At 38.9% G+C, this 12,002-nt stretch overlaps 1 pseudogene; it reads right to left on the reverse strand.

Annotated features, from left to right (window-relative positions):
* Positions 1-7,860: 7,860 nt before the first annotated feature.
* On the reverse strand, positions 7,861-9,458 carry LOC119524310 (annotated as a pseudogene).
* Between the last annotated feature and the right edge of the window lie 2,544 nt (positions 9,459-12,002).

Raw genomic sequence — 12,002 nt, forward strand, 5'->3', positions numbered from 1 at the left:
TATTTTCAACCCAGATTCCAGTCATGGTTCACAGGAACATTTGGACATGACATCCCTTTAGTCTCTTTTACTCTATATAACAGTCCTCCCCACTTTTTTCTTTCTTCAAGACACTGACTTTCTAGAGTCCACTTCAACTGTCTCTTTCTACATGGTGGATTTATCTGCAGATTTCCTCATGGTGTCATTTAACTTATACTTGGCAGTTTGAGCTTTCAGCCCTCTTCCTTCAACCTTATTACCCAGAGGCCAATTATGATCACAGACCAATCTCTGCCAAACCCACAAATACTTATCAGCAAGCAGGCACACAAAATCACTACATACCCTGTTTGGTAGCACCAGGGAATATGCACACCCTCCCTGGACACACCAATCACCACCTCGAGTAAACAATTCGCTCTGAGGTGAATGCAAGAATATTTGGACAGCAAGATTGGGCAGACTCATGTCAGATTCAGGGCCCTCAGAGAAGGAAAGGACACAGGTCCACTGGGGCCTGAGACTCAAGAACTGCACGTATTGCTTTAAACCACTGGACAAAAAGGGTGGTGAATAATGAACATTATCTCCAACCACTCATTTTGCCAATAAAATATTATTTCTCACATCTCTTATGCTAATTAGCAGACTTTTAGATAAAGATTTAGATATTCTTTTTTTTAGCTTATAAATCTTGCTAAGGATCAATAAAAAACACGTATCAACAATTTAAAACTTAGAATACCACATACAAGTAAGTACAAACTCATCAAATAAGTTAGAGTGAACAATCCTCATGCTGAGTTAGATAAGGATGCTTTAGGCTCTGAGTCATCAAGTCCAGAGGTATTGATCCTGAAGAGGCTCTTTCAAGCACTTCATGCTAATTATCATTGCTAATCATCTATCCCTACCAAGCACACTCCTATGTACACTTAGTCATTGTATACATATATATACACATGTATATTTTACCCAATTCTGAAAATAATCAGCACCCAGACAGAAGGACTTGCAGAACTCCTGCCCATCAAGCATATACTTGTATGTTACAGGTCATCAAAAACAGCAAAGCCTTCTGAAAATGCCTTGATTCTCACATTCCCTATGATTAAGAAAATGCCAACCTGAATCAAATAATGAGGAAACTTCAGATCAACCGAAATTGAGGAACATTCAATAAAATAACTGTCCTGTAAACTTCATTAAGTGTCAAGTTCATGAAAGTCAGAGTAACATTGAGGAATTGCTTCCACTGATGGAGATGAAAGAAACTCACAAATTCAGCATGTGATAAAATACATTAGGACAATTGCTGAAACTGGAGAATTGCATGGGAGCAATGCAACAATGTTAATTTCCTGGCTTTGATGGTTGTACTGTGGTTATGTAGGAGAATCTTCTTCTTTCTAGGAAATGCACACTGAAGGATGCAGGAGAGTTGGGGCACCAGATTGGCAACTTATTATCAAATGGTCATGGGAGGGGGGTGTTCTCTACTGTTCTTGCAACCTTTCTGTAAGTTTGTGATTATTTCAAAAACAAATTCTTTAAATATGTATTTATATATATTCAATATGGACAATTGGCATTATATGTGCCTTTGTGTGTGTGAGATATAAATACAGTTATATAACAGGGTGGCTTTGGGAGGCTCTAACAGAAATTGACATGGAGGAAGTCTGAGGATCTCTCTGTGGAAAAGCCACCCTTGGCCCTGCCCCTGGTCATTCCTTGGGTCATCCTTGAGTTACTTCACTTTTTCTACAAGAAATCCAAGTGACTTTTCATCCCAAAAGAAGATTCAAGGTGATTGTGGGACTAATGAAGCAACTTCCCTAGATTCTCAAGTTACCCTGTAGTTTTGCAATTCGCATCCACCAAGGAAAGGAGAATGCATGTGGCTCTTCTTCCTATTCCTGAGGAAGTTGGTTAGTTCATCCTCAACTAGGCTGTGCTCATCTAAATTCATTCCAGCTGGCATACCCAGAATAAGTAATGACCTGTTTGGTCTTCCAAGATGGCTCACATGGCAGAAAATTGCAGTTCTTTATTACATGGACATACCCACAGGTCTTAAAAATCTCCCCTTTCTGAACAAGAAAGATTAAAATTCAAACAAGATCTTGAGTGAAGTGCACACTGAGGCATCAGCAACTGAGACATCAGCAACTGAGGTCACATCCTACCCTGAAAACAGGTTTTGAAAGACCAGAGAGAAATGTCAAGTCTCCTAGCCCTTGAAAGGGAGGAAAAACTTGAAGAAAAGAAAAAAGGGAGATTGAGGTGTGCTTCACCATTTTGCCCAGAGCTTGACCTGTCATCCACTGAATGTACTTAATAATAAATAAAAATGTACTTCATAATAGATTGTTTATTTTAAAATTAAAATTCTCAATCTGCATTATATCATTAGACAGGCTTGCTTCCCAATCAGTCTCTATTGTCAAGACTGCTCTATATTAGAACCGTGCTTCATAATGAAGGATTCACTCAACCAACAAATATTTAGTGAGCACATACTATGTGCCAGGCACTGGGATGAGCACTGGGGATAAAATGGTGAACAAACAAATACAGTTCCCTCCTCCACGAAACTTACTTTAGAGGGAGCCAGAAAACCAAGTAGCATACAAATAAATGTAAGACTGCAACAATGATAAATGCTTCACACGGACCCTCGAGTGGCAGAAGAGGTGGTTTCTCAGAAGGATGTTAAAAGAAGGGTGAATATCAGATGGTGGCACCCCAAACAGTATTTCCCATTACTATGTTGAAGCCACCCAGAATGACAACGCATTTGCTGTGGAGATGAAGCCCATGAGCAAGGTGCAAGGGTCTTCTATGGATGTCAGGGAGTCACCAGGAGGTCAGTAGGAGAGATAGACGGTTGTACAGGGATCAAATGGCATGAACTGGAAAAAAGTTTTGGTTTTAATAAAAATATGGAAGACAATGGTCTGGAAGTGATAATTAAGAATAAGGGGGACTAGTAATTGTGAAAAAACAAGTGCCAGTTTTGTAATTTTCTGAAAATGCCCATGCACCACCACCCCCAACCACCCATTAGAAGGCTAAGACAATGAAAAACTAATTTGTGAAAGGACTCAGTGATGTTCAGCATAGCATCCACCAGAAGCTTTTGTTAATGATTCACCCCTGTATTAGTCAAGGTTCTCTAGGGAAACAGAACTGACAGAAGAAATACACATAAACACACGTACATACACACACACACGCACATTAGTAAATATGAGATTTTTTAAAAATAGGAATTGGCTCATGAGATTGTGGGATGACAAGTCCAAACACCATAGGGCAGGCCACAAGCTGGGAACTCCAATGAAGGTTTTCAATGAATTCACCAGGAGAAGCTGGCTGTCTGAATTAGAGATGGAAATTCTCTTCTGGCTGCTGAAATCATCACCTCTCCTTTTAAAGCCTTCAATTGATTGGATGAGACATCTCTCATTATTGAAGGCAGTCTCCTTAGTTGACTGTAACTATAATCAGCCATAGATGCAATCAACTTACTAATGATTTAAGTCCACAAAATATTCTCACAGTAACAATCAAGCCAGTGCTTGCTTGACTAAACAACTGGACACCATCACCTGGCCAAGTTGACACATGAACTTAACCATCACAACCCTCATTTCTACCCTTCATTCTTGTGACCTCATGTTTTGTCTATTCTCCCAATAAGCAAATTCCTGAATTATGCATTTTCCATTCCAGATTGACATTCATAATTCTAGTGCCTTCTAAGGCACAATTTGTTACCCCATTTCAGTGTACTCTTTTCAGCAATAGATTTGCTTTCAGAACAGCAGCCTTAAGAAACAGCCAGCACAATATACAGTCCACCACCCAGAGAGTGTATTTCTCAATACCCACTTGAATTTCATAAATCACAGAGTAATTGTTATAACTGATTTGCTAAGAAAATTTTATTTTATTCTCAATCCAATTACTTTGATTGATAAAAATAAGATGGTTAATGGTTCCTTTTCTCTGAACTTTTTAAAAACAAGGTGCATACAAACTAGCTTATTGAAAAGGTGAAATCCATGGTACATTACATCCTTGCAGTGAAAATCATTACTTAGGAAACTAAATTGGCTGCTCTACCTGCTGAGGAGAAGGTGTCTTGAATATAGAACCTATGGCAGAAATTTTGGCTAGACTGATTGTAGTCCTTGACTTTTTCCAGTGAATCTAATATTTCCATCCAAGGCAGTATCTGCCATTCAAAGCATGTACACAAAGATAATTGGAATTTTCAAGGAAGCAAGTAACTTATCAGTGATTGGAGACGTCTGTTTATATGATCTCTCACTGTTCAGCCTTGCAGGAAATGTCTACTTTAACTTTTGGAATTTTTTTTAAGGATCTGTGAGAACAGCTATTAGCTGAAACAAAGATCATAATAGATAATGGAGTCTAAGCTGTGGAAAAAGAGGATTTAATTTTTAAAGGGGACATCAGAAAATAAGTGTCTCTCCCTTTATCTAGCCTTTGGAGATTAAAAAAAAATCAATAGGCAGAAACTTGCACAATCCTTATTATATTTCATGACCTACAAATGTGTTATTAGTATAGATTGATATGACAGAATGGTTAGGTATGTTTATGGATACATGGGAAGAGGCAGTCTTGCAGAGCTATAAATTAAAACACCCACTGAATATTCCTGGAAGTGTGTTGAGATAAGTTAAAGGGTTCATGGCACAGATACAGAGATGGCTTGGAAGGACATGACAGAGGGAGTAAAGAGCCCCCAAAAAGAGGAAGGCAGAGAGCACATCATGTGAGACATTGATACTTATTTACCTCCTGCTTTCATGTTGGAAGTAAGGTAGAAGGGGCAAGTCAAGAATTTCCCATTGTGAAGGGAAGAGGTGACCATTGATTTATGCCTGGTGATTCAGGTTAATTGCCTAAGAAACTTGTGGGAATCCAGGGGTATGTAAATGAACATCCTGTGCTACAAAAAAGCACCAAAGGATTAAATGAGGCCACAGAAAGAAGCCAACAGTCATCTGGTGGAGTCCCAAGCCTGAAACTTGACACCCTCAACCCCATTCCAAATGTCAGGGTGAAATACTACAGGTACTACAGGCATGGATGACTTAATATTTATGCCTAAAAAGAAAGGATTAGTATATGGCTCCCAAAGTGACTGAGAATGTTTGAGCAAATGTGAGCAGCTGTGTGGGGCTCTCACAGTTGCTGGAAATGACTCAGGGGTCAGGTGTGGGAGGCCAGGCCAGCTCCCCCATTACTGGAATGCCATGAGTCATGTGTTAGTCGGCTGCTGAGGAGACCACACTGGCCTTGTGAATTCTTATATTTCACACAACCCAGACATGGCAACCATCTGAGAAAAACTCTAAAAAGGCTCAAAGCAGATAAGGAGGGGAAATTATTTAAATGTTTAACAAGAGAATAGAAAACCTAAATCTTTTTAAACCTCCAAACCAAATAGAACTATTCTTCTACTTCAGGCCTTTTATAAGACAAGTAATTTCTATGCTCATCAAAAAGTATTTAAGAAACCATTTGAGTATTGTTAAATCTTTACTAATCCTCCACTTAAACACTGTTTTAAAAGACCCGATTGAGTACCAGCCCAGAGTGGAAAGAACAAAAGTCAAATGCCTTGAATTAAAGTCCCAGTGCTACAAATCCTAGGTATGTGACTTTATCAGTTATGGTTAGATCAGTTGCATATTAGACAACACACAGGGTTTATTCTCTCATTTTGAAAAGTTCAGAGGAGGTCAGTCCAGACTGGTGCGACAGCTTAACAAAGCCAGTGAGCAGTCAGCATACGTCTCTCCGCTTTATCATTCTTGTGCATGGCTTTTATCCTCTAGGTCACAAGATGGCTGCTCCAGCAGCAGCCATCACAACCACATTCCAGGAGGCAGGAAGATAAAAGGGGGAAAGGCAAAAAAGAGGCATGCCCCATACCTTTTTTTTTTCTTTCAGGAGTTTCTTATTCATAGTTTGTTATTCATAATCAAGTAGCACAGTGTAGAATCTGAGAAGTTTCATATGAGGCCACATTAGAGCAAAAAGAAAATAAAATAGTGAATGTTTTAACTGCTACTAGCAGGACCGTAACTGTACAATTTTTTTCCTTCTAAGAAACAAGAAACTCTTCAGAGCAGCAAGTAGTGGCCAAATGAGTGCGTTGATTCCAATTAGAGCAACACTATTCTGATTAGTCCATATTTTTAAAAATGTGATTTCCCTTAGATGTAAGGAAAACTTAGGAGTCTCTGTGATTATATTTAATTCCATTTGGAATTTAGACAATATGACCTTTTATTCAACCCAGTCTATAACCGTTGGATTGGATTAAATACCACTACTAGTTGCCAGCTGTGATAGAGATAAAACAAGGGGCATTCTATTCTCAAAATATAAATCTCTATTACCTCACCAAAAGGAAGGCAAATCCAAAAATGAAGAGTCCCATTAGGGTCTTAGGTTCTTCATAAAGTTCCAGTCACTTTAAGTGATTGAAGATTCTGAAAGTCTGTTCAGTAGCTGGTAGTATTAAGCCTGAAGCCCAGAGTATGTACAAATATTTTCAAAGTGTTTCACCATTTTAATTCACTGAATAATCCCTATGTAGTAGATTAGCACTATCTAAGTGACTAATCAGAAAGCAGAAATATAAATGACCTATGCCATCTGGCTGAGGAACAGAGATTACTCTATCAGCGCCATCAGCCTTCTCCTAGCTCACTGGGTGTAAAACTAAGTCAGAAAGACAGAACCCATTCTGTCTAGCACATCAATTCTTTTCTGACCTAGAGATTGGGTATATCAAAGAAACAAAAAGCATAAAGACACTTGAATTAATGGTAGCACTAGAATCTGTCAAGGCATTTTTTTTTTTAATTACTTTGTGTCACAAAAAGCTTGGAACTTTCTTAGACCCCTACCAATTACTCCAAATTAAAGATTTTTTTTCATTAAAAAGTATCACTAATAAAAACTGCAAGCAAGAGGAAAGAATATATAAAATTCTAGTAAGGCAAGTAATATCAGGTTAGACTTGCTTAGGGCAAGTCTTGCCCTCTTACATGATCGGGACACCCCTTAATTTCTGGGTTAAATTTCGCATCGTGAAGGTCTTAATTAATGGTTGAAGCATTAATTAATGATTGCTGAAGCAAACCCTGAAACTTAACACTTGGCACACATTATAAAAAAGTTGATTTACCCAACACACACTAAATAATCCTTGATGGGTGGTGATTTTAAGAAGCTGGAACACTGACAATAATAAAGTTAAATAATGGTCACAAATCTTTAAGACAACAAAGTAGCACTCAAAATAGAAAGACACAGTTGTTACAATATTGGGATTAGGAGAAATAGATTATTTTTTGTGCAGTGTGGGATAAATTAGAGGCTCAGAAAAACTTGGCAGAGGCTCTCCTTCATCCGCATTTATCTGGAGCTGTGTCTGAGGACCAACCAAAGGGTGAATCATTTCTATCCAATTTCCCCATCTAAGAATTCTTCCAATTATTGGAAGATCTTCTTTACAGTCTTCAGAAAAGGGGAGAATTCTTAAAAAACAGATCTAAGCTCTCATTCCAGATAAGCATTTCACAGTTACAATAGTTACCTCAAAAATGGAAGTATGAGGAACGAGTGAAAATCTGGTTTCAAAGTTATACTAGGAGTCTCCCTGTAGCAACTTTGCAGGGGCAAATGGTCCTGAAAAAGATATTAGTTACAAAGGTATTCCAATCCTAGGGAAATGTTAATTATCTGAGCAAAGTTGGCAAGTGAAGTTGGTCAGCAATAAAAGGAGATTACTCATGATGGACTGAATCTGGAATAAACGTGTTTCTAACGGCCCATTATAGGGACTACAGCAGGTGAAGAAAGAGTAGCATCTTCTTTCCACTGAGAAGTGACAGTCTTTAACTGAGTGTAGAATTGGATGCCCTATTTGCCATAGAAATTTGTGTCTCCCCTGAAGGAAGATCGTGAGCCAGTAAATGAGAACATTGGCAAAGGCATTGGAATGGGAACATTCACACCCACCTGTCCGACATCCACTAGGTAGGAATATTTTCGAGCTGTGGCTCCATTGGTGTTTAAGATGGCAGTTCCATTTCCATATGGATTGTCATTTACGATCTTGATGGCTTCATTCAATGTTTCTGTCTCCAGAACCACAAGAACTAGACCAAAAATCTCTTCTTTGTAACAGGTCATATTTGGCTTGACATTTGAGATGATGGTTGGTCCAACAAAGTTGCCATTTCCATAGCTTCTGACTTTAATTTTTCATCCATCAAGGAGGATGGAAGCTCCCTCCTTTGTTCCACTATCAATCAGATTACAGTCTCACTCTTTAGCCTGGGGGGTTATCAGTGGGCCAAGATCGGCTCCCAGCTAGTCTCCTGCATTGACTCTCAGGTTTTTGGCGTGCTCCACCAGCTCTGGCAGCCATTTCTTAGCATCTCCCACAAGAATCACTGTTGAAAGAGCCATGCAGCACTGACCGGCTGCTCCAAATGCTGCCCCAACCAGCTGGTTCAGGGTATTTTCCTTATTGGCATCTGGCATGACCACTCCACGGTTCTTGGCTCCCATGTTGGCTTGAATTCTCTTGCCATGTCTTGACCCTCTCTTGAAGATGTACTCTCCTGCTTGGTTGGATCCCACAAAGCTGATTGCTTTGAAGTCCGGATGATCACAAATAAAATTTACATCTTCATGTTGTCCATGGATGATGTTCAGTATTCCATCTGGAGCACCAGAGTCCTGGAGCAACTTGGCTAAAAGCATAGTTGCTCCAGGGACTCGCTCTGATGGTTTCATTAGGAAGGTATTTCCACACACCATGGCCATAGGAAACATCCAAAGGGGGATCATGGCAGGAAAATTGAATGGTGCAATGCCTGCACACACACCCAGGGGCAGATGGTAGGAATAAAGGTCCATGTCCTTGGTGATGGATGGCATGGTCTGTCCCAGCATGAGGGATGTCATACTACAGGCATGCTCAACCACCTGAAGGCCTCGAAATACATCTCCTTCAGCATCAGCTAGGGTCTTTCCTTGTTCCAATGTGATTAACCTGGAGATTTCTTTCTAGTTTTCTTTAATAAGTTGTTGATAGCAGAGCAGTACCTGCTGAAGGCTTAAAACTGAAGTGTCTGCCCGTGTGGGAAAAGCACATTTGCAGAAAGCAACAGCTGCATCCATTTCAGCCGTAGTAGCCTGAGGGACCCAACCAATTACTTCATTGGTGGCTGGGTTGTGGCTCTCAATCCATTTGTCACTTTTGGATTCAACAAATTTCCCATTAATGAAAAGTTTTACAGTTGGCACTGAAGAAGAAGAGAAGGAGGATGCTGGATACCAGATGAAGTTTACCTTGGAAGAAACCTGCAGGATACGGCCCACAATGCCACTGCAGCCGCCACAGCTGCCATGGCTCTGAGCCTCTTCTCTGCCTCCTCCACCCCATACCTTATTTTTTTATTTTTTATTTTGAAATAAATTCAAAGTTATAGAAACAGTTGCAAAAACAATACTAATCCCATACACAGAATTCCATCATACACTGACCCCCCTCCCCCGATAGCCCAATCCACCAACTTTAACATCCTGTCACATTGCTATTTCTTTCCCTCCCTCCCTCCCTCCCTATCTATCATCCATCATCTATTGCTCTGTCTTCTGAACATATGAGAGCTAGCTGCACACATCCTTGAACATACACTATAATTCACATATACACTTCCCATGAACAAGAACATTCTTTTATGCAATCCCATTAAGCGCAGCTAAGAAGTACAAGAGATTCAACAATGATACAAAGCTTACATTCTATATTTCCTTTTCCTTATGTCTCAACTGTGTCCCTTTGAGCCTCCTGTCCTCCATCCTCCAATCCCATCCAGGTTCATCCTTGGCATTCAATTGTCATCTATTTAGACTGTCTGTTTTTTTTTTTTTTTCAATTGTGGAAACATATATACAGCCTAAATCTTCCCATTCCACCCCCTCCCTAGCCTTCCATTAGTGGGATTAATCACATTTAGAATGTTGTAATGCTCTTCCCCACCAACCATTACTAGAAATTTCCCTTTACCTCAAACAGCAACCCTACACTCATTTCTTAACTCCCCATTGCCCCTTCCCCCATTTCTCTTAACCCATACTCTACTTTTGATTTCTATGGTTATATTCTCCGATAATTTCTTTGTGTTTACTGTGGGGCTTAAAATTAACCTCTTGGAAGGAAACAAACAAACAAACAGACAAAGGTACCCAGTGTTCTTTTTTACTTCAATTGCTCTTTTTCACTTTAATTATTATTCTTGTTATTTTTGTGTGTGTGCTAATGAAGGTGTCAGGGATTGATTTAGGTGATGAATGTACAACTATGTAATGGTACTGTGAACAATCGAATGTACGATTTGTTTTGTATGACTGCGTGGTCTGTGAATATATCTCAATAAAATGAAGATTAAAAAAATTAACCTCTTAAATCCATAACAATCTTGTTTTTCTTTGATACCACCTTCACTTCAATAGGATACATAAACTATGTTCCTATACTCCTCCATTCCCCCACCTTTATATAGTTGTCTAAAATTACATATTTTACATTGAGTTCAAAACCACTGATTTGTCATTAGAGTTTGTGTATTTTATATCATGTAGAAAGTAAATAGTGGAGTTACAATTCAAAAATTATTGACTTCTATTTGTGTTCCATTGTGGTTGGAGAATGTGCTTTGAGTATATTCAAATTTTTTTTTTTTAAATTTCTTGAGGCTTGTTTTATGTCCCAGCTTATGGTCGCTTCTGGAGAAAGATCCGTGATCACTAGAGAAAAACGAGTGTCCTGGTGATTTGGGATGTAAGGTACTATATATGTCTGTTAAAATTCTCTATATCTCTTTCTCCTTTCTTTGTTTCTCTGTTGGTAGGGCTCTCTTTAGTATCTGAAGTAGGGCAGGTCTTTTATTGGCAAACTCTCTCAGCATTTGTTTGTCTGTGAAAAATTTAAGCTCTCCCTCAAATTTGAAGGAGAGTTTTGCTGGATAAAGTATTCTTGGTTGGAAATTTTTCTCTCTCAGAATTTTAAATATGTCATGCCACTGCCTTCTCGCCTCCATGGTGGCTGCTGAGTAGTCACAACTTAGTCTTATGTTGTTTCCTTTGTATGTGGTGAATTGCTTTTCTCTTGCTGCTTTCAGAACTTGCTCCTTCTCTTCAGTATTTGACAGTCTGATCAGAATATGTCTCGGAGTGGGTTTATTTGGATTTATTCTATTTGGAGTTCGCTGTGCATTTATGCTTTGTGTATTTATATTGTGTAGAAGGTTGGGGAATTTTTCCCCAACAATTTCTCTGAATACTCTTTCTAGACCTTTACCCTTCTCTTCCCCTTCTGGGACACCAATGAGTCTTAAGTTTGGATGTTTTATTTTATCCATCGTATCCCTGAGATCCATTTCAATTTTTTCAATTTTTTTCTCCAGTCTTTCTTTTGTTCTTTCATTTTCTGTTCTGTGGACTTCTAGGACACTGAGACATTGTTCAGCTTCCTCTAATCTTGTATTGTGAATATCCAGAGTCTTTTTAATTTGGCCAACAGTTTCTTTTATTTCCATAAGATCTTCTATTTTTTTATTTACTCTTGCAATATCTTCTTTATGCTCTTCTAGGGTCTTCTTTATGTCGCTTATAACCTGAGCCATGGTCTTCTTGATATCCTTTAAATCCTTTGCCATGTTTTTGTTCCTCAATTGTAGTTCTTTGATTAATTGTGCCAGGTATTGTGTCTCTTCTGAAATCTCGATTTGTGTGTTTGGAGTTGGATTCTCCATATCGTCTGGTTTTATCATATGCATTAAGATTTTCTGTTGTTTTTGGCCTCTTGGCATTTGCTTTGCTTGATAGGGTTCTTTCAAGTTGTAAAAAAAAAGATACCAATCTAATTTTTCAGAAACACAGCTTGGTGG

Source organism: Choloepus didactylus, chromosome Y (assembly GCF_015220235.1).
Source record: "Choloepus didactylus isolate mChoDid1 chromosome Y, mChoDid1.pri, whole genome shotgun sequence".
Lineage (NCBI taxonomy): Eukaryota > Metazoa > Chordata > Mammalia > Pilosa > Megalonychidae > Choloepus > Choloepus didactylus.